Source organism: Acinonyx jubatus, chromosome C1 (genome assembly GCF_027475565.1).
Source record: "Acinonyx jubatus isolate Ajub_Pintada_27869175 chromosome C1, VMU_Ajub_asm_v1.0, whole genome shotgun sequence".
NCBI classification, from domain to species: Eukaryota; Metazoa; Chordata; class Mammalia; order Carnivora; family Felidae; genus Acinonyx; species Acinonyx jubatus.
Genome location: NC_069381.1, coordinates 111,614,596 through 111,639,660, shown reverse-complemented (window position 1 = coordinate 111,639,660; position 25,065 = coordinate 111,614,596).

Sequence of the window (25,065 nt, the reverse complement as noted above, 5' to 3'; positions counted from 1 at the left end):
AAGGAGACACAGAATCTGAAGCAGGCTCCAAGCTCTGAGCGGTCAGCACAGAGCCCGACGCGGGGCTCGAACTCACAAACCACGAGGTCATGACCTGAGCCGAAGTGGGACGCTTAACCAACTGAGCCACGCAGGCGCCCCTCAAATTGGGGGCTTTATCTGAGGTGCTAACTGTGGTGCTGTTTCATTGCTGATACTCACATTTTCAATGAAGGATTCATCAAAGGAAAAAAAAAAAAAAAGAACTAAAAGAAAGTATTTGCCTCCTTATAGAGAACTCATAAAACTTTTGGAAAACTTAACTCCTTAATGAGGGTCTGAATAGTGAGTTAAAAAGAAAGAAAAGAATATGTTTTCCTGCCATTAAGTGAAATGCAGAAATTGTAATGCAATTAGAGAATGTCTAATCCCTATGTGTATCAGCACTCTGAGGTTTTACTGACTAATATTTACTACTTGGTTTTTCCTTTGACTTCACACATTTGGAAGGCTGACTCAATTGCCAAACTCTCACTGGTGATGTCATTTCAATTATGGAAGTTGCCAACATGTTTAATCAGTGTTATCAGCAATACCCTCAAGGTTTGTCATTTATATGCAATTTGTAATACCTAAATATTCACCTCCAAATCCAGGGAAGCATTCTAAACAGGACCCAAATAAAAATTGCCATTTCTCTTTTACTCATTGGCATTATATCATTCATTGAACTATCATGTATCATTTTGAAAAAAAATTTTTGAAAAAAATTATACGTACATATAATTTTGAGAGTATGATCCAATGTAATAATTTATTGTGAAAGCTGCTAATTTCACACACAGAAAGTTATTAACACACTTAATATAGTGTAGAAAGTTGATCAGTGACCCACCAGAAGTCACATTCACCCAGAATTTCAGAATGTGACATTATTTGGAAGTGGGTTTTTGCAGGTATAATTAAGATGAAAATAAAATTAAATTATACCAGGTTAGAGTCAGTCTTAAATTCAGTGAGTGTCCATATTAAATAAACAACAACAACAACAAACAAACAAACAACAGCAATACACAGAATACAATGATGTAAGCATAGAGGCAGGCATTGGAGTGATGTGTCTGCCAGCCAGGAATGCAAGGATTGCTGGCAACAAATAGAAAGTAGGAGAGAGGCTGTGTGAAGTTTCTCCTCTAGACTCTCCAGAGAGTGTCAGCTCTGCCAGTGCTTGATTTTGGACCTCTGGTCTCCAGAAGAGTGAAAACACAAATTTTTTAAGCCACTGAATTTGTAATAATTTGTTGTGACAATCGCGTGGATTAATTTTATGTATTCACTTGACTGGGCTAAATGATGCCTGGCTAACTGGAAAAATGTTACTTCTGGGTGTGTCTTTAAGGATGTCTCTAGAAGAGATTAGCATTGGAACCAATAAACTGAGTAGGATCTATTTACCAATGTGGGTAGATATTAGCCAATCCTTTGAGGGACTGAATAGAAAAAAAGGCAGAAGGGGAGATTCACTTTCTCTGCTTGAGCTGAGACATCCCTCTTCTCTCCCAAACACTGGTGCTTCTGGTCCTCAGGATTTCAAACTCAGACCTGGATTTCTAACATTGCCCTAGCGCCCGCCCCCATGCTCTGTGATTCCCAGAACTTCAAACACAGACTTAGTTGCCCCACTAGCTTTCCTGGTTCTCCAGGTTACAGGTGGCAACCTATTGGTTCTGGTCATTTAGTTTCTCTAGAGAATCCTAACAAATGCAGAGTTTGGTATTGGAAAGTGGGGCATTACTTTAATAAACACCTATAAATGAGGACAGGGCTTTGGAATTAGGTAGTAGGGGGAGACTGGAGGAATTTTGAGAGCATGATAAAAAAAAAAGCCTAGGTTGTCTTGAAGAGACCGTTTATAGAAAATTGGATGTCAAAGGTGGTTCTGGAAAGATCTCAGAAAGAAGAGGAGATGATAATAGAGGGAACTTCTATCATCTTAGAGAATACATATATTATCATGAACAGAACATTGATTGAAACATGAACATTAGAAGTGTTTCTGTTGAGTTGGCAGAAGGAAATAAGGAACGTGTTTATTGATTACTGTAAGAAAAATCATCTTTGTTCTAAACTGGAAAGTGTAGTTGACTTGTCTTCTACTTTTGTGTGGAAAGTAGAACTGGTCAGTGATGAACTTGAATATTTAGCTGTAAAGATTTTTCAGAAATGTGTTGAATTAACAGTCTGGCTTCTTGTTGCTTATTGTAAAATGTGGAGAAACAGATAAATTGAAGAAGAAGCTATTAAGCTAAAAAGCAAACAGACATTGATCTTTTGGAAATTTCTTAGCCTATCCAGAGAGAAAGGGTCAAGGTTGAGGCTGGATGACAATTTGCCACAAAAATTAGATAGGTGATGATCAATCCATCTCAGCAGAAACTAGGATCGGAGATAGGGTTATCTAGGAAGAATCTCTGGAGAACCCACTGTCTAATGGCATAGAACATTTGACATATAAGAAGACCCAAGATTTCCAAGAATATCAGCAAAAACACTGCCAGCTGGGACTGATAGGGACAATGAATAGACATAATAAAAGACTCCCCATATTGTGCAGGCAGTAAATGGAGCTGGCAGCTTACCCAGCTGCAAGCATATGTAACACTTCCAGAAAAAGATGGAGGAGGGGTAGGAGGAAGGAGAGGGAGAAGAAGAAGGGGAGGGGGAAGAGGAGAGGAAGAAAATGTCTAACTAGAAAATCTTCCTTACAGGGAATACTAAAGGGAGTCCTTCAAGAAAAAAGTGAGGGACAGTGCACAGAACTTAACATGACATGAAGTAAAGAACACTAGGAAAGGTGCATGTGTAGGTAAATTAACTTAAATATTACAACAGTGTGTATTATTTAATTGACATTGCTCTACACATCGTATGATATTTGAGAAAAATATTTAAAATTTAAATAACATCCAAGGCAGAAAAATCAATATTTTGATTACAGTACACTTGTATTTCTTGTAGAATTGAACTGTGTGTCACCTAATATGAATGACATTAAGAAAAAAAATGGTAAAAATATGTTCAATTGGTACTTATTTAACTCTGTGCAGGCACTGAATCTTTCACGTGAATATTTCCATATGAAAATTTCTCATAGATCACAGAGATATATGGCTATCTACATATTATATATAAGAAAAATAAATCTGTCAACTTAGGCATCTAAATATTTCATGTGAATAAAAAATTTAGGTAGACCAATATCCATGATTAAACACCTTAAATTATATATATATATATATATATACACACACACATATATATATACACAAATCAGAAAGAAATAAAATATAATAGAAATTAATGTAGTTTCCACAAAATGTCTCTCTGTGAACTTCAAGTGAAACTTTGTTGTTATTGACGGCAGAAGCTACACAGTGTTGTTGAAGTAGTGTGCCTGGACAAAAATGAAAACATTGGAAATGTGATGACTAAATTTATAATGATAAAGAGATAAAATAGTAATTACTGCCTAAAATGTATTTATTCTTAAAACCCAGTCCTTAATAAAAAAACAACAACAACAACAACTTATTACTTTGTTTCCACTTTGGAATCTGTCAAATATTAACTGGAAGTCTTTGGTGTTCATATAAAATATGTCTTCACTAAATTCTTTTATATGTGATGTGTGGAATTTCAAGAACAATTGAGTTTAACTCTTTCAACAGTTGATTTAAATTTTTCTTTTAAAAAATATGTTTTTATGATATCTTAAACCGAACATTTGATATAGATCTTTCTTTAAATATTACGCATTGTCCAGCCATACTTAACAAAGAATATACAATATAAAGAAGGCATATTAAATACTATTATTTAATTTTCACTTGATGGTTGTTTTAATTTTATTTGATTTTTATTATAAAGTGCAGTAATTGTACTGTGTCAGAGATATGAGAAGAATACAGGAGTAAATGAATACGTATCCTAAGAATAATTGGAGAAATGGGGTGCCTGGGTGGCTCAGTCGGTTGAGCGGCTGACTTCGGTTCAGGTCATGATCTTGTGGCCTGTGAGTTCGAGCCCTGCATCCCGCTGTGTGCTGACAGCTCAGCCTGGAGCCTGCTTTGGATTCTATGTCTCCCTCTCTCTCTGCCCCTCCCCTGCTCGCACTCTCTCTCTCTTTCTCTCTCTCAAAAATAAACATTAACAAAATTACAAAAAAAAATAAAATAAAATATTTTGTTAGGTTTTGCTCACTTGATTCTTTACACTAAAGATAAAGTTAAGGACACAGAATTTTTATTACATATAAATAGAAATGTAATATATACATTATAAATATAAAATACAATACAATTATAATATAATATACAAATATATAAATTATACATATAATGTATATATATAATATGAATACAAATGTGATATCAGTATATAAATAGAATATAAACAGAACACAAATATATAACACAAATTTATAAATTTAAGTAAATATGTACATATCTGTAAATATAGGATCTTGGGCCATGTTTCCTTTCTTTTCTTAATGTTTATTCATTTTTGAGAGACAGAGAGAGACAAAACTTGAGAGGCAGAGGATCAGAGAGAGAGAGAGGAGACATAGAATCTGAAGCAGGCTCCAAGCTCCATGCTGTCAGCACAGACCCCGAAGCAGGGCTCGAACTCACAGACTGTGAGATCATGACCTGAGCTGAAGGTGGATGCTAAACTGAGCCCCCCAAGCGCCTATTGGTTTGCATTTAAAAATTTTTTTTCTTAATGTTTTTATTTATTTTTGAGACAGAGCATGAGCAGGGAAGGGGCAGAGAGAGAGGGAGACACAGAACAGGAAGCAGGCTCCAGGCCATCAGCACAGAGCCCGATGCAGGGCTCGAACTCACAGACTGTGAAATCATGACCTGAGCCGAAGTCGGACGCTCAACCGACTGAGCCACCCAGGCGCCCCTGGTTTGCATTTTTATATCCACATTTAGGCTGAGTCTAAATTTTTCTCCCAGAACATTGGTGGGAATTTCTTGCTCAATATCTATAAACCTGAAATCTATTTCAGCAAACAAAGCAACACACAAACACACACAAATAATAATTAATAATGATAATAGTAATTATATATTCTAAAGTGAAATAGATGCTTCTTCATCCGGGAACCAGAAAGCTAAATATACCTTTAAACTATTAGTATCCCTTTTAGAAATATTGAAGGCCTAACTTCTCAGAGTGGCCAGTTTTGTAAAGTTAAAAAGAAAAACAGGTAGCAACTGTACATTAAGACAGTAAATATCTTTTTTTTTTTAATTTGGAAGGTATCTATGGATAGTCCTTTCAATGACCAATAACATGCCAAGTGTTTTTGCAGCTTACCTGGAATTAAAGAAATAAAACAGTATTGCCTAGAGGCATTGCTTCAGGAGGGCCGTTTGATGGAGTTTCTCAGAAACTTTCAGGTTATCTGTATTTTGCTCAATGGGGAAGTTATTTTCAATTTCAGCTGCAAGAAGGCAGAGACTCTTCCTTTCAAAGCATTCCTTTAGAAATCCCCGTGATTGCCGCAGCAGGTGGAGAATCTGACTTGTGGAGAAGAGAGGTATAAGGTTTTCACATTAGATGGAGAGAGTCTTAGAGCCACAGATAGCATTTGATAAAGTGGCAAAGGGAAGGCTAGCCTTTGTAGAAATCGGCTGATACTTTTAGGTTTCACATTGGTACAGGGAGTAAGTAAACAAATTTAGTGGAACACAAGAGGGATCAGTGGTTAAAATCACATATATAAAAACTATATGTGCCTTAAATATTTTACTTTTACCAAACACATGTAAATGATAATTAATGTGTTAATCCTGGATCATAAGGCCAAGCCTTTTTCTTTAATATAAGTCCTTGATGGGTGCTGCAAATTTCTTTTTTTCATAAAAGGAGTCCACGATGAGGCTTTTGCTATTTCCAGTTATTTTGCTTTTTGTTGTTTACATTTTGAGAGAGAGAGAGAAAGAGAGAGAGAGGCAGCACAGGTGGGGAGGGGCAGAGAGAGAGGGAGACAGAATCCTAAGCAGGCTCCACACTTTCAGTGAAGAGCCAGATGCCAGACTTGAACTCATGAACCATGAGATCTTGACCTGACCCGAAGTCAAGATTCTGCTACTTAACCAACTGAGCCACCCTGGCACTCCTTGCTATTTCCAATTTTATGTCATTAAAGTAAAAGCATAAACCAGAAGCAAAAGATACACAATTGCCCTTATTTTAAAATAGTTCCTTTTTAAAAAAAATTTATTTATTTTGAGAGAGAGAGAGAGAGAGAAAGAGAGAGAGCATAAGCAGGGCAGAGGGGCAGAGAGAGAGGGAAAAGCAGAGCATCCTAAGCAGGCTCTGCACTGTTAGCGTGAAGCCTGACATGGGGCTCGAACCCAGGAACTGAGATCATGATCTGAGCCGAAACCGAGAGTCAGATGCTTAACTGACTGAGCCACCAAGGGGCCCCAAAATAATTCTCCTTATTAATCTTATGTCATCCATACCTCAAGTGACTGACTTATGTTTTGTATACTCATCTTTACTAATTGTTTTCTAAAAGATATTGTTTATATACTACGGAATAGATATCATTTTTACACTTACGTTAATTGGTTTACAGGATAATTAAATTGTATTATAGAATTAACATATACAATTAGAATAGTTTTGGGAACAAGCCAAACCAACTCTTGATAAACACACGTAAGTACCAAAAGCCTAAACCGAAGAGTACTCAATACAGCATGTCATGAGGACGTATCTGTTTTTTGCAGAAATCAGAGAAGCTATTAGTTCTTTGGGCTAATGGGTAAATTGGATATCATTTAAAAGCACTTACATCCCACCAATAATTAGAAATAAAAAAACATAAAGCCTGAAAATAGAATATATAAAAGCTGAGAATTGTGTAGGTGTAGGTCCCTGTCATGGACTAGTATTGCTTGATTGCCCCCAGTTCCAGGGAACGCCAAGCTCCTTGGTTTCTCAGCTGAAAGTGGTCTTCTTCCTTGTTTAGGTTTTCTTTCAAAAATGGTAGGACACCTTACACGATGAAATCTCAAGATTGCCAATGCTTTTCCCTAAAATATTGCTTGGATGTTGGCTTACAGCAGGAACATACAGGCAGAATAACATAGAATAGATCATCGCCGACGATGGTACTTCAACTCACAATTCTTTGGCTTTACCGTGTTGCAAAAAGTGGACACCTTCAGGAAAAACCTTACTTTGAAATTTGAAATTGGCTAGTGATAGGAGATACGATACTCTCTTGTGACGCCGGGCTGTAGCAGTCACACACTCAGACCCATTCTGTACCCATACAACCATTCCGTTTTTCACATTCAGTACAATAGTCCATAACAGACGTGAGACGTTCAACACATTATAATAAATAAGCTCGTGTTAGATGACTTTGCCCAAGTGTGAGTGTTGTGAGCACATACGGAGGAGTGCTAAAAACACTGACTCCGCTTTTGACCCTCCACCTTGTTCACACCTGGGCAGTGACTTTCCTCGGGGCTAATGTTCCAGGGGCCCTTGGAGGTTGATGGATGTCCTGACTCATGTGGGATCTTTCTTAAGCAGTAGAGTCCCCTGACACACAGCACGGAATGCACCGTTTTAGAGAACTACCCTGTGACCTCATCACAATGCCACTCACTCTATGAAAGCTGTGGATTAAGATCCGGACTGAAACAGAGAGTAGCTAATTAGTGTCTGGGTCCTCAGTCCACCCACCTCAATCTCCCCTGTCAGTAACTTATCTTGAATAAAACTGTGTAGATGGCATGGAGTGTCTTGCTTCATTTTTTGGTCTCAAAGTGCTTTTGCATTTTGAAGGATACTTGACCGTCTCTCCTCCACCTTCTAACAACCTATAAAGTGGGCTAGGCTGTGCTACGATGTTTGGGAGGTTATGTGTATTGAATGCATTTTTGACTTATGATATTTTCAACTTTTGATAGTTTTATGGGGAGGTAACCCCACTGTGAGCGGAGGAAGATCTGTGTAATGTTAAACCATTTAAAAGAAAATGCAATGAAATGCGCCTTCTTCTCAAGAGCATAAAGACACCCATCCTAACCAAATTAATACATAAATGAAATGAATTCCCAACAAGAACCTAAGAGAATATTTTAGTTTTGAAATTGGCAAGTTGATCCTGAAATGTATGTGAAAGAACTGAAGCTGTAAGTAATTAGAGAAAATTTAAAGAACTTAAATGATGCCCTTCCAGACTTCACAATGTATAAACTTCTCTAAATTAAAACAGCATGATATCAGAGTAATATACATGGATGAATAATCCAGTAAAATAGAAAAAACTAGAAGAAGTGCTTTTATATGGAATCCTTATATATGAATTAAGTGGCAAAAGTAATCAAGACAAACATAATTCAATAAATTATTGTTAAACAAGAGGCAATGCACAAAGATTAAAAAAATTTTTTAAGTAATTCTATCCACCTTCCACTCCATATCCGAGCCTGTGCGTGTATACACACACACACACACACACACACACACACACACACAATTCCAGCTGAATAAAAAAAACTTAAGTAAAAAAATCGTATTTAAAGAAAATATAGGAGCACATTTTTATGAGCTGGTATAGGGAATATTTCTTTAAAAAGCACAAATAACCTGATGTGTAGCTGCATTAAAACTTAAAACTTTGGATCAATAAAAGTCATGATAAAAGAAAAGTTAAATGACAAGCCAAAGCCTGAGAGAGGATAATTGCAATGCATATTATTCTTAAAAGTTCAGTAATCAAAATACATAAAAAAACTCATAAAAATCAGGAGACACAACCAACGTAAGAGAGAAACAATGGCAATGCAGTTCAGAAAGGAGGAAGCCAAAATAGTCAACAGGCATTTTAAAAGACACTCAACCTCGGTAGTAATCGGATAGATACCTAATAAAACCATAATGAGATGCCATTCGATATCCATTATATTGGTGAGGTGTAGGAAGTCTGACGCCAGCGATGAGAATATAGAGTAGCAAGTATAATTGTGGGAATATAGATGTATGCAACCACTTCATAGAGCAATCAGGCAATATAAAGTCAAATTAAATAAATACATCCCCTTTGAACCAATATTTTTTTTCTGTAGCCGTAAACCATAGAGACTTTCTTGTGCATATGCCCAGGAAAATATAGAGAGACTATTCCTAGCAACTTAGGCATCCTCGAAAAAGGCTGAGAAAGTTTCTGTGCTTATTAAAACAATAAGAGATAATAGTAAATACTTTTAGTGAATACAGTATGGTATGTTTCCAAATGTGGGCTACTGCAGGGTAATTATGATGAATGAAATAGGGCATTGTGCCTCAACGTGTCTAATCTTTCAAAATATAATTTCAAGTAAATGAAAACAAGTTAATTGCTAATAGAAGATGATGTGATTTATTTTGATTTTCTCCCTTGAAATGTTTTTTATGAATTCATAATGATAGTAATGACATGGGACGTGCTGTGCTACATAATCATGATTAAGACAACCAATAATAATTCCTCATATTTAAAGAAACCACATAGATTTTCCTAATTCAGAGGTTCCCCAATTTATTCTGAAGTATAAAACCTTCAAAACAGTATATTGTTTAGAAAATAGAAGCTTAGTAAAGTATTTTTTGTGGTGCATAGGAATAATAGTCACCTATTTGATATATAGTTTCTCTGAAGACATTGAAATATAAGTGGCCTTCAGGAGGCATTTGCATGGTGTCAGTCAACACTAGGCTGTTTTTTATGGTTTTTTTTTTTGTTTTTAACACAGATTTAAATTTTAAAGAGGAAAAAAAAGAGTAAATCTGTTTCCCATCCTTAGAAGCCAGTCTCGTAACCCAAATCATTTAATAATTGCTTGGGTATCCTTTCTAATCTATGTCTATATACACACATATATATAATAGACACCAGAATGGAAGTTTGACCAGCATATTGGGCGCCTTCGGTACACAACCTGAGTTCCCTTTGATCTCATTTATCTTTTTTCAGCTATTTCAGTGTTGGCATAACTGACATTTAGGTTCTTCTTAGGCCATGACTGCATTCTCTTGCTTCATGCCCTTTGACGTTTTTTTGTTTTGTTTTGTTTTGTTTGTTTGGGGGGGTGGGGACATTGCTTGGGAAATTTAATTGGTACACTTGAGTTAATTGAAAGTTTTGAAAATTTTGACCAGCTGGGCACTAAAAGTCCTGAAAAGCATATCACATGATTTGTCATCTGTTGCCATGGGATAGAGTAACAATTAGCATGTAGTGGTGGCAAGGTCCATTATGCTTCCTTGTGTTCATTCTTCTTTCTTCTGTTTCTCCTCCTGTTTCTCAAATCAGCTCCCTGGGACCGTTGTCAATCTAATACTTACACCTTAGCTTGTTTCAGTCTCTCTGTTTGGAGAATGGGGGCTAAAAGAGAAAAAAATAATAGGATAAAATATGTGTGAAATACACATAGCCAAAGCAGAATTTTACAAAAGAAATATCTCCTAGAAACAGATCATCAACTTTTGCCTCCTGAACCAGATGAGGGTTATGAACCCTACTGTGTGGACAGGACCAATGAAGGATTTCTTTGGGGAAAGCTGCAATCTTGATCTCCCAAGAAGAGAACATCTGGGGTTGATTATATCTTCTAACTTTAGGCCCAGAGACTTGGGACTTCAACAAGACTCCTTGGAGAAACTGTTATGTGTTTCTGTGCAGTTTTGTGACATGGTATCCTTGGTCTCACTATTTTCTAGAGAAATCTAGAAGATGAGAAGCCCATGGACTACTCTCAGCATTAGTGATGGATCCAGGAGAGACCGTCAGAATTAGAATCCAGTTGCATTCCAAGGATTTCTTTTGGGCTAAAGATAGAGGAGTCTTTCCAGTTACCCAGGAGTGTGCCATGAGAAACACATCCACAGCAGAAACAGAGAATGTACAAATATGGCTACTTAGAAAGGCAGAGGAACAGCTGCAGTTGAAAGCTACATTGTCAACAGAGGGAGAAAGCAAATACAACCCCCTGCAAGAGAAATATGTGTACCAGCACAGAGGACAGAATCCCAGCTGTGAAACTTTTCATGGAAACCCCTGACAGAAAAGCACTTACATTTTTTTTCCATGTCCAAAGAGCATGAATCTGGGTTACTATGCTACCAGTTCAAGGAGGAACTTCAATTTTCCTCCTTTCTCACACCTCTAGACCTTGTGTGGTGGTGGTAGTCGGGTTTTGCTGACATTTACAAATGCAAAGGTTTTTTTGCCTTGTTTTTTTTTAATGTTTATTTATTTTTGAGAGAGTCAGAGAGAGAGTGCAATTGGGTAAGGGGCAGGGGGCGGGCACAGAGGATCAGAAGTGGGCTCTTTGCTGGCAGTCCATAGCCCAACATGGGGCTCAAACTCATGAAACATGAGATCATGACCTGGGCTGAAGTTTAAGCGACTGAGCCACCCAGGTGCCCTTACAAACTCAAAGTTCTTATTAGAGTTGTACACGGGCAGCCTAGACTCTGCAGAGGCTGGAGTCGCACTCCAGTTTACCTGAGAATGAGAAAAAACAAAATGTCGCAGACCCTGAGGAAACGTTATCTGAGGAGATTGTGAAATATTACTTTTCCATGGTAATATGAAAGGCATATTTGCCTTGTGAAAGGCAAAGTGAGAAAATTGGAACCGTAGGTATCAGGACGTACACGTGTGTGTGAGTGTGTAAATGACTGTTTCCTCACTGCTTTTATAAATAAAATATACATTTATTTTGATATATATGTGAAATATATATCTTATTAATCAAAGTGGTAACTATTACTTTCCAAATATTAGCACATTTAGGTCTATTTCGTTTTTAATTTTAGCATAATTATTATAAAGCAAATAATATTAATTCACAACCATTGTAAAAACTGTTTCAAACAGGATGAATTAAAAGTGAAGCCACTGTTGACGGCTTACAGTCCTGTTTTGGTCCTAGAGGAACAGTATTAGTTTGGGTGTGTATCCTTTTAGTAAAGAAAAGTATAGATTCACTTCATTTTTTTTTTTACCAAAATATTATGTTTCATTCATTAGTAGAAACTTTCAGTATTTTCAAATAAAAATATGTCTTGGAGAACATTATAAGCTGACAATTACATAATTATAGAACTCCTTCATTGTTTCAATTTATAATATGTTATTCCATAGCATACATGGCACATGGTTAATTCATACAGTTTGTTTTACAACGAAGTTGTAATCCTTGAGCTGATGTTCAAAAATATTTATTGATTTGATTGGCACTTGAAGCCAAGGATGGTTTTGACATTAAATTACTTTGCAGCTTTCAGTCTCACAAGCTACTCTTTGATTTGCACCCCAAATTCAAACCCACATACAGAAATTTTGAAAGCTCTTTTTTCCTTGTCATCAAAGATTTAATATAAGAAGGCTTTAGTGAGGGCTCATGTTCCTAAGAATTCATTACAACAAGAAAATATATTGAGCGATACAAGTAATGAAAATCAAAAGATGTTCAGATTAGGTGAGCAAGGTATTCTTAGGGGAGTAGAATTTTTTTTTTTTTTGCATTTAATTAACCTAAACAATTCACTTCCTTGCCCATAATCTATTGTGTGTTCTTATCAGTGGATTATTGACAAAACAGATTGCATTATTTTGCTGTGTTTACATCTAATAAGTACATTATGAGTGCCCTTTCTTCTACTCAACTACCACTGAGGGCATTTGAAGTTCATGAGAGTTCAAGTTCTACTTTGACAGTCTGTGCCTTATGTCACCTCAGAAAACATAGGGGGATAAAGTCCGTCCTTACAGATTAAAAAATTGAAAAGTTTAGAACTAGGAGAAACTATGGTCAAGTCTCAACTTCTCATTTTATCATAATAATGGGGAAACCGAGACCTAGAGAACCAGTTCATGTAGCAAAGTTGAGCCCCATTATAGACACATATGCCTGCATCAGAGTTTTGTGCAGATACTTTTTCACCCTTCTTGCCTATACTGAACAGCTTGCCCTGCAGTCTACTCCAGTGTTAAGTGCTCATTTTCTTAAGACTTAAATACCACAAAGCTGGGAGCTAGAGCCCAACTCCACAGTCTCCCCCATTTCAATTTTAAAACCCTTATTCTCTTCTCTTTCAAAGCTTCTCACTTTTTTGAAATGTAAGCCACAAGGCATTACCACTCTCCAATCCTCCTCTTGCCATATACTGACTTTCATTTCACTATTTCACTTTTATTAATACAAGAAGTAGAGGACCATGGTTTTCTTCTCCACTGAAATACCTGCCATTGGAAATGCCCACATATCATGTGGTCAACTCATTCTAACACAGTGTACATTTTTAAAAAATTATTTATTTATTTATTTATTTAGAAAGAGAGAGAAAGAATCCTGAGTAGACTTGCTCTGTGAGCACAGAGCCCAGTGGAGGGCTCCAAGTCAAGAACTGTGAGATCATGACCTGAGCAGAAGCCAAGAGTCGGACACTTAACCAACTGAGCCACCCAAGCACCCCAAACACAGTGTCCTTCTAACCTTCACCTCTACACCAGTTTAACCACTCACCCTTAGAGCACATGGTGGATCTAGCCACCGTCAAAAATTACTACATCTTGGGAGTTTAAACACTAATTCATCTCTCTCAGGCATTCATGACCAACTCATTTCTCATTAAAGCATTGATATCTAGAAACTGATCATTGCCTGGTTTTTATTGCTATTCTGTACTCATTTATTTTGCTAACCAGCCTCAACCTCAGGATTGATCCAATTCAGGAATGACTCTCTTACCAGAATTATTAACACTGCTGTTATTTGGACTTTTGCCATTTGGCCTATGACATATAATCCTGTGTCACTCCTAAAAATCTCACATCTCTAGTTCTCTTTTAGATCACGGGAAATTTTTGATTAAAATCTCCTGAGAATTAAGTGCCTCATGACCAACATAAGTGGCATCCAACATGGCCCAGCCATCTGTCTACATTTCCCAATTTAGCTCTTTCCAATGTGAGTGACCGCAAATTGAAAACTTTTGATCACATATAATACCCTTATATTCTTATTTTTCATGTACTTATAGCAGACAGAGATTTCACTTTTTATAGTTTGTGGGTTTGGTTTGGAGCAGTTTATATGTTGTAATAAGCAAATCGTTTTAAGGAAAAAAAAATACTGTTGTAGCTGAGAGAGACCACAAAGATCATCCAATCCAACATTTTAAGGATGATGGGAATAACGCCCACAACAGCAAAGTGGTGTGCCTTAAATCTCACTGTTTTCTACAGACACAGGAATATAACTGAATTATCATTGTGCCTGTGTGCCAACATGTAGCATATATTGAACTACCTTACTACGTTTTCTATGAGTATTTTCTCTAAACTAGTCATGGAAGAGTAACAGCTGAGATTAATATAACTTCAATAACTTAAAACAAAGCTATTCCTCCCTCAAACATTCCCAACGCAGGCGTCTCTTGCCATGACCATTCACCTGGCAGAGGAGAAATAGAGGAATATAGAGAATCCCAAGCCTGAAGCATATACATTTCCACCTCTATATTATGTCCACTTGCAATCTACTAGTAAGAGCGTGCTGTGTAGACCCACCTGAATATATGGGGCTGGTTTTACGCAGCCCTTGATAAGGCATCTGCTTCTGGCAACAAATGTACACAGGAAGGAGAGCAAGGAGCTGTTTTAGTCTGTTCTCTGCCACACTCCAATTTAGCCTTTTCACTCCAGTCCCATGCGGTACTACCATAATTATTTTTATCCAAAAAAAAAAAAAGAGGAAATCTAGGCTTTCGAGGTTTGGAGGTTAGGCCACCTGTCAAAGGTGAGGCCCTCTGTGGGATAGAGAAAAGTGTCAAACCAGGGGCTTTATGAATTCAAACACCAGGGTTGTTTCTACTGTATGACACCACCTTGCAAAAGTGTGTACCACTGTTGACCCTCTTGAAAGATATGGATGTGGGTTTCTCCATGTGATTGTCTTTTTTGCAGTAATACAAATCTGGATAAGTCCTGTTCATTTAGCATGTTTTCTCTCTCTTTAAAGATAGGTTCCCTGAAAGCTTAGCCTCTCAATTTGAAAACCTAACTTGCATTATTCACACCTCTTAATTGTTTCAACTGATGGAACAGTCGGAAAGATAAACCCACATAATTAAACAGAATTCTCTTTAGCTTTGGAGTACATTTGCAAATTTACTTGTAAAGTTCTTCTGCTGTACATGCTGTAGGTCATTATTCAGATGAGTTTGCTTTGAGAAAGCCTCAGGCAGTCAGTTCCATTCTACAAACATAGATCGTGCCTGCATGCGCCAGGCATTGTGAAGATGCCAAGAACAGAAAGATAAAATACACAAAACCCACCCAAATTGTCACATACAAGGGAAAGATAGCCATAGCAATAAAAAAAATTTAGTGCACTTTTCCTTTGTAAGTGACAGGAGTTAGAACAGGGCACTATATGATCACACAGAGAATCTTTTAGTCTGGTTAAGGGTGATGATATCCGAATTGAGTCAAAAAAATAAGGGTGCCAGGTAAAGAAAAATAGTGTTTACACAAGGAGACAGACGCCATGTGTTTTGTTTTAACCATTAAAATCTTTTTAATCTTCTTATATCATAAAGAAAGAGCATAGTATTTCACAGTATATGCACTTAAAATTTTAAGTCTCTGCTCTCTTACTTTTGTACTTTCCAACTGTATTGACACATACCTTGCTCTGTCTGCTATTTAGGTTCCCTCATTTGTAAAATGCAGTTGATGATCTCATGTAATAAGAATGTTGTGATGACCAAACATAGGAAAAAAGCTCACCGAGTGTCAATTTTGGTGAAGATAAAGCAACAGATATTGGATCCACACTCCCCGATGAAACAACCAAAAATGGAATGTCTGACTATATAACTATAACTGTATATATAATAACACTGGACATAGACAACAAAGGCCAGTGGTATTGGATAAATGGGAAATACAGGAGGTGACTCCTTGGTTTGACCCAATTTAGTGCTGCCTTAAGAAGGTCTGCAGGCAACTGCAGGGGGAACACTCACTGGCTAGAGAGCTCAGAGTCTGGGGAACCCATGGCAGCTAGAGTTATCAAGACGGAGGACCACCAAGAACAAGTTGCACAATGGATGAATTAGAGAGATGTATAGAGTCCTCCTTGAATATTCAGCAGACAACTGATCAGCATGTGCCTTTGAAAAAGAAACTACCTAAAGCAAAAAAAAAAAAAATTATAAGTAATGGTGCACAGAGCTCACACAGCCAGGAATAATTACTGTTTCTACCAGGAATGCCCTATGATTTATAGGACAGTGTATAGAATAAACAGAATGGTCTTGCTTCAAGGATGGATATAATTAGCCCTAGACTGAGTAAAGTTCCAATAGTGACTAAAAAAAGGATCTAAAACATCTAAACATCTAAATCCTAAGAGCAAAGCATGAAAGGATCAAACTGTTTCCTAGTAACTTAAGTACCTACTTGGAAAAAAAAAATATCTGAAGTATATTTATAGAGACACAAAAACATCTAGCACCTAACAAGGCAAAATTAAAAAAAAAATGGTCATATCCCTCCAAAATTTACCGGCATTCAAAGAAACATGAAATATAAACTACAGAGAAATGTAGAGAAAACTAATCAATGGAATCTGACCCACACTTGACACAGCTGTTAAAATTATCAGACAAGGATGTTAAATGTTATTATAAGTGTTTTCCATACTTTCAAATGTTGATATAGAGTCAGAGTGATATAAAACAGATTGAACTCATTAGAGAAATCTGTAAGGTTTGAGACAAAGCATGAACTAGCTGCTCTTGATAGTGGTTTAGATGTTAGCAGATGAAAGCTTCGTGAACTTCAACACATAACAAGTAAAACAGAGAAAGAAATAATTAAAATAAAAACGAATAAAGCATCAGTCAACAGTGGGGTAAGTTCAAAGAGTCTAGTTTAGGTATGATCAATGTCTTCTCGGGGGGACGGAGGTAAACAAGAAGAAAAAATAAACTGAAAAAAAAAGATTTACAAATTTAATGAGAAAATATAAACCCACATACCTAAGAAGTTCAATTAAACCCAAACCAAGATAAATGAAAAGAAAATTACTGAAATAAATACTAAATAAATAAAAAATAAATTACTGAAATAAATTACCAAAAGAAAATTTAAAGAGTGAGGGGCCAAGATGGTGGGCAGAGAAGCACGAAAGTTCTCTGCTTCTCTTGTCCCTGAAATGCAGCTAGGTCAGCAACCAAACCATTTTGCACACCTAGAAAATTGATCTGAAGATTAACACATCAATTTGCATAACTTGAGCCACAGAACTCAGCAGGTATTCTGTGCAGAGAGGTGAACTAGGGGACACAGAAGCCACGGAGGGTAGGGAACTGTTTTTGTGGAGAGAGGACAGAGAAAGGGGGGAGAGTACAGGAAAAACACTCCCCCCAAAAGTAGCTGAAAAGAAAGAGAGTGGCAACACCCACAAGTGACGGAACACAAAAAGGAGAAAGGAGAAAGAAGAGTGCTTCATTGCCATTAGGATTTTATAAACAGGAGAGAGCAGTGTCAGAAATTACAGAACTCAATGCCTGGTGGGGCTCTGGTGGGAAGGGTGAATCCCTCCAAGGGATTTGAAGGGTCCAGGGGGTCCGAGGGGTCTGTGGGGACACACGAGGGAGAAGTGGTTCCCCTGCTAGGAGGGTATTTGATAGAGGCTGTGAGGCATCTCTGCAGGCAAAGGTCCTAGCAGACCCTAAAAAATAGTCACATTTGCTGGCATTGGAACAAAGACGCCAAGGTGTGGTGAAACCTGGTGCTGGTTGTGTGTTGTGATTTACCATAATCCCTGAACCACTGCCACTACTTGATCACATGAATTTATTTTAGGGCAAGCTAGCACTCAGCCACAATCTCTGAGCCTCTGTGGCAGTGTACTTTCACAAACATTATCAGAGGCAAGCTGGCACACAGCCATTGTTCAGGAAGACGCTCTCCAGAGGGTTGGAGTGGTCCAAGCTGCAGGGCTCTCAGAAGTGAGGAGTTTGAAAACACAGCCCCATCTGAGATAAAATTTGGGAGGGAAGCACCATCTGACAGGCTGATGGCTTGCATGCAGACAGTGTAGAAGCAGGGAGTGGGAAGCCAGAGACAAAGGAGGGATGCTTGACTCCTGGTTGGTAAGAGGGTAGAGTTCTAGAGACAGGGAAGTTGGGTGACAATATTTTCACCTCTCCTGTGCATGCGCATACACGCACACTCATGGCACACCAATACACCAGAGTAAGCTAAACAGCTCCACTTAGTGGCGAATGGAGCCATTATACCAAGCCCCGGCCAACTGCACCAACCAAACCCTAGAGGAACACCAGGAGTCTGTCTGCCTCTTAGTGTACGGGATATAAAGTGCTTCATAATTTGACTTCTAGGGGAAACTGGATATAATATCATTCAGTTTTCATTCTGTTCACTAGTCCATCGATTTGTTTCTTTTTCTTTTTCTTTTCCTTATTCTTAGGTACAGAAAGAGAAAAATATTTTTATTTTCTGTTATTACATAAAATTGTTTTACAATTTTTACTATATTTTTTATTTCTTTGTAAATTTATTTTTATTCTATTTTAGCTTCATTTCATTTTTTCTATTTTATTGTATACATTTTTAAAATTTTTAAACATTTTCTTACCTTTTTCTTTTCTTTTCTTTCCCTTTTTTCTCTGTTCTAGCAAGCTTTTTCCAACAACCACACCAAAATATACATAGGACCTAACTTCCTTTATTCAATTTTTTTGTGTTGTTTTTAATTTTTAGTTGTTTTATTCTTTTTCTGCCTCCAAAATGACAAAATGAAGAAATTCACCCCCAAAATAAAGAGCAGGAAGAAATGACAGTCAGAGACTTAATCAACACATATATAAGCAAGATGTTTGAACTAGAATTTAGAATCATGAAAATAAGAATACTAGCTGGGTTTGAAAAAAAGCATAGAATCCCTGTCTGCGGAGATAAAAGAAGTAAAATCTAATCAGAATGAAATTAAAAACATTATAACTGAGATGCAATCTGAAAGGGATGCCACAGTGGAAAGTATGGATGAAGCAGAGCAGTGAACAGTGATCTAGAAGACAAAATTATGGAGAATAATGAAGCAGAAGAAAAGGAGGGAAACTAAGGCAAAAGAGCATGATATAAGAATTAAAGCACTTAGTGACTCACTAAAAAGGAATGGGCCGATCTTCTAAACAGAAAATTAACAAGGAAACAATGACTTTGAATGACACACTGGACCAGATGGACTTAACAGATACATTCAGAACATTTCATCCTAAAGAAACAGAACATACATTCTTCTCCAGTGCAGGTGGAACATTCTCCACAATAGATCACAAACTAGGACACAAGTCAGCCCTCAACAAGTACACAATGATCTTGATCATACTATTCATATTTTCAGATCACAATAGTATGAAACTCAAAATCAATCACAAGAAAAAATTTGGAAAGACAATGAATACTTGGAGATTAAAGACCATCCTACTAAAGAATGAATGGGTTAATCAAGAAATTAAAGAGGGAATTAAAAATTACGTGGAAACCAATGAAAATGATAACACCACAGTCCAAAACCTCTGGGATGCAGCAAAGGCAGTCATAAGTGGGAAGAATATAGCAATCCAGGCCTTCCTAAAGAAGGAAGAAAGGTCTCAGATACACAATCTAACGTTACACCTTAAAAAGCTGGAAAAAGAACAGCAAATAAAACCGCAAACCAGCAGAAGCCGGGGAAATAATAAAGATTAGAGCATAAATCAATATTATTGAAAACACACAAACAAATAAACAAAATAAAAACAAACAAAAAAAACCCCACAGTAGAACAGATCAATGAAACCAGGTGCTGGTTCTTTGAAAGAACTAACATAAAAAAGGAACTGAATAAATAAAATCAAGATTGAAAGAGAAGACATCACAATCAATGCTGCAGAAATACAGTTGGGGTCATAATAAGAAGAGAATATTATGAGAAATTATATGCCAATAAATTGAGCAATCTGGAGGAAATATACAAATCCATAGAAACATAAACTACCAAAACTTAAACAGGAAGAAATAGAAAATTTGAACAGACCCATAATCTGTAAAGAAATTGAATTAGTAATCAAAAATCTCCAAAAAACAAGAGTCCAGAGCTGGATAGCTTTCCAGGGGAATTTGATCAAACATGTAAAGAAGATTTAACACCTATTCTTTTGAGGCTGTTCCAAAAGATAGAAATGGACAGAAAACTTCTAAACTCATTCTATGAGGCCAACATTATCTTGATTCCAAAACCAGACAAAGACACTACCAAAAAGGAGAACTATAGACCAATTTCCTTGATGAACATGGATGCAAAAATGTCAAGATACTAGCCAACTGGATCCAAAAATACATTAAAAGTATTATTCATCATGATCAAGTGGAATTTATACCTGGGATACAAGGTTGGTTCAATACCTGCAAATCAATCAATGTCATATATCACATCAATAAAAGAAAGGACAAGAGCCACATGATCCTCTTAATAGATGCAGAAAAAGCATTTGACAAAATACAGCATCCTTTCTTTATAAAAACCCTCAAGAAAGTAGAAATAGAAGAATAATACCTCAAGATCATAAAAGCCATATATGAAAGACCCATTGCTATTATCATCCTCAATGGGGAAAAACTGAGAGCTTTCCCCCTAAAGTCAGGAACATGACAGGGATGTCCACTCTCACCACTGTTATACAACATAGTGTTGGAAGTCCTAGCCTCAGCAATCAGACAACACAAAGAAATAAATGGCATCCAAATCAGCAGGAGGAAGTCAAACGTTTACTCTTTGCAGATGGCATGATACTCTATATGGAAAACCCAAAAGATTCCACCAAAAATCTGTTACTCTTTGCAGATGGCATGATACTCTACATGGAAAACCCAAAAGATTCCACCAAAAAACTCTTAGAACTGATCCATGAATTCTGCAGTCTCAGGATATAAAATCAAGGTACAAAATTGGTTGCATTTCTATACATCAATAATGACACAGCACAAAGAGAAATCAAGGAATCTATCTCATTTTCAATTGCACTAAAAACTATAATGTACCTAGGAATAAACCTAACCAAAGAGGTGAAAATCTATACACTGAAAACTATAGAAAGCTTATGAAAGAAATTGAAGAAGACACACACACACACCAAAAAACAAAGAAACAAGCAAAAATGGAAAAATATTCCATGTTCATGGACTGGAAAAACAAATATTGCTAAAACGTCTATACTACCCAAAGCAATCTACATATTCAATGCAATCCCTATCAAAAATAACACCAGCCTTCTTCACAGAGCTAGTTTAAACAGTACTAAAATTTGTATGGAACCAGAAAAGACCCCAAATAGCCATAGCAATCTCGAAAAAGGAAAGCAAAGCTGTAGGCAACACAATTCCTGACTTCAAGATGTATTACAGAGCTGTAATCATCAAGACAGTATGGTATTGACGCAAAACAGACACATAGACCAATGGAACAGAATAGGAAACCCAGAAATGAACCCACAAACATAAAGCTAACTAATCTCTGACAAAGCAGGAAAGAATATCCAATGGAAAGAAGCCAGTTTCTTCAGCAAATGTTGTTGGGAAAACTGGAAAACAACATGCAGAAAAATGAACCTGGACCACTTTCTTACACCATACACAAAAATAAACTCCAAATGGATGAAAGACTTAAACATAAGACAGGAAACCATCAAAATCCTAGAGGGGAAAGCAGGCAAAAACCTCTTTGACCATGGCCACAGCAACTTCTTGCTTTTTCCTTGCCTTTCTCTGGAGGCAAGAAAAAAAAAGAACAAAAATAAAATGAACTACCTCATTAAGATAAAAGGCTTCTGCAGAGCAAAGGAAATAATCAGCAAAATTAAAAGGCAACCAATGGAATGGGAGAAGATATTTGCAAAGGACATATCAGATAAAGGATTAGTATCCAAAATCTATAAAAAACTTATCAAACTCAACACCAAAAACCAAAATCCAGTGCAGAAATGGCAAAAGACATGAACAGACACTTTTCCAAAGACATCCACATGACTAACAGACACATGAAAAGATGCTTAGTACCACTCATCATCAGGGAAATACAAATCAAAACCACAATGAGATACGACCTGACACCACTCAGCATGGCTAACATTAACAACTCAGGCAACAACAGATGTTGATGAGGATGCAGAGACAGAGCATCTCTTTTGCTCTGCTGGTGGGAATGCAAACTGGTGCAGCCACTCTGGAAAACAATATGGAGGTTCCTCAAAAAATTAAAAATAGAACTACCCTACAACCCAGCAATTGCACTACTAGGTATTTATCCAAAGGATATAGGTGTGTTGTTTTCAAGGGGAATATGCACTCCAATGTTTATAGCAGTACTATCAACAATAGTCAAAGAATGGATAAAGCTCAAATGTCCACTGACAGATGAATGGATAATGAGGATATGATAAAGAAAATATGATACACACACACACACACACACACACACACAGACACACACACACACACACACTGGAGTATTACTGGGCAATCAAAAAGAATGAAATCTTACCATTTGCAACAATGTGGATGGAATTGCAGGCTATTATGATAAGTGAAATTAGTCAGAGAAAGACAAATATCATATGACTTCATTCCTATGTAGAATTTAAGTTACAAAACAGATAAACATAATGGAAGTGAAACAAAAATAATATAAAAACAGGGAGGGGGACAAAACATAAGAGACTCAAATATCGAGAACAAACTGAGTGTTGCAGAGGGGTTGTGGGGTGGGCTAAATTTTCAAGGGGCATTAAGGAGGTCACTTGATGGGATGAGCACCGGGTGTTATATGCAGCGGGTGCATTACTGGATTGTACTCCTGAAATCATTACTGCACTATATGATAACTAACTTAGATGTAAAACAAACAAACAAACAAACAAAATTAAAAAAAACATATCAACTATCAGTTTAGAATTTTTCATCAATTAAAGATTTTTGGTTTTTTAAAGCAGGTTAAGAGGCACCTGGGTGGCTCATTCAGTTAAACAACTGACTCTTGATTTCAGCTCCAGTCATGATATCCTGAGTTCACAGTTTGTGAGTTCAAGTCCTGCATTAGGGCTCTAATGCTGACAGTGCAGACACTACTTGGGATTCTTTCTCCCTCCCTCTTCCCTCTGTCCCTCCCTTGCTTGCACTCTCTCAAAATAAATAAACTGCAAAAAGTAATCTTAAAAAAAGCAAGTTAAAATAGAGATTTTTTTCAGACATAAAAAACCTAAGGAATTTATCAGTAGCAGACCCCTACACCCACTGTAAGAAAAGTTAAATGAAGCACTTCAGGATGACAATATTATTAGCAGGAGGTGATGGAATAGTGTTAACTCTCATTTGAACTAAGACAGGTTAGCTTCCTGTTCTACCACAGATGAATAGAGTTTTTATGTTGGCACTGAGGATAGTTATCCTTAAGAGGGTAGAATCTGTGATTGTCTAGGAAAGAGGGAGTTATCAGATATTTGGTGCTTCCAGAGTTAAGAAGCAAAAGAGCTGCTTAACCTCCAGGTGAGTGGCAATGTATAAAACCGAGGAGAATAGTAGTCGGTTATATGTAGCTATATTTCTGCTCTTTTCATTCCTATCTTCATTTCTGATGTTACAACAGTACTTCTTGTGTTTTTTAAATTTATTTTTTATTTAATTTTAAAAACTTTGTAATGTTTATTTTTCAGAGAGAGAGGGAGGGAGAGATTGAGAGAGAGGGAGACACAGAATCTGAAGCAGGCTCCATCGCAGGGCTCAAACTCATGAACTATGAGATCGTGACCTGAGCCCAAGTTGGATGCTTAACCGATGAAGCCACCCAGGCGTCCCTTTATCATGCCCTTTATGATGAATTTCATTTAATTAATATTAAAGGATACATCTAGAAGTGAAAACTTCTTATTTTTTCCTGAGTTGTCTTAATCCCCTCTTCCTTTCTGAAATATAATTTTGCTCCTGGAGAATTCTGGCTGGCAGTTCTTTTCCTTCAGCACTTAAAACTTTTTATTCTGTTCCCTCTGTTTTCTAAGATTTCAAGTGAAAAATGCGTTGAAGTTCAAATTTGTATTCACCTATATATTGTGTGTGTTTTTGCTTTGGCCGCTCTGAAAATTTTTTGTCTTTAGTTTTCAGTGGATTCATTATGATGTGTCATGACTGATTTATTTGAGCATATCCTATTTGGGCTTGACTCAACTTCTCAACTATGCAGATTTGTGTGTTTCGCCAAATTTGGAAGGTGTTTTATTATTTTGTTGCAAACTCTTATTAGTCCCACACTGTTTCTTTCTTATTTCTGGGACTCCACTAAAACAAATTTGAATTTTTGTTATTTTCCTCAAAATTCCTTGCATTTTATTTATTTTGGTTTACAGGGAGAAAGAAAGAAAGAAAGAAAGAAAGAAAGGAAGGAAGAAAGAAAGAAAGAAAGAAAGAAAGAAAGAAAGAAAGAAAGAAAGAAAGAAAGTCTACTTTCAGTTTTTCAGATTTGGTGATTCTTTTCCTTTGTCTTCATATTTACTAATATTATGTTGTTTCCATTCAACTATTGAGCAAATTCCCACATGGTTTTCTGTTTTTGATTTCTATAGTTTTCATCTTTTAAATAAATAATTTGTGGTTTCTATTTCTTCCTCCTTTTCAGGAGAAGGCACTATTTATTCTTGAAGCATTTATGATCACTGCTTTAAAATTATTTCCAGGTAATTTCATCATCTGATTCATCTTAGTAAGGTTTATGTATAATTTTCTCATTTTCTCATTCAAGAACTTCATTATGCTCCATTGGTTCATAGTATGCATAGTGATCTTCAATTTTCTTTTTGTATATGAGATCAATATTTTGAGTTTTTGTTTTTGTTTTCATCTTTTAATAGACTTTATGTTTTTTTTTTTAATTTTTT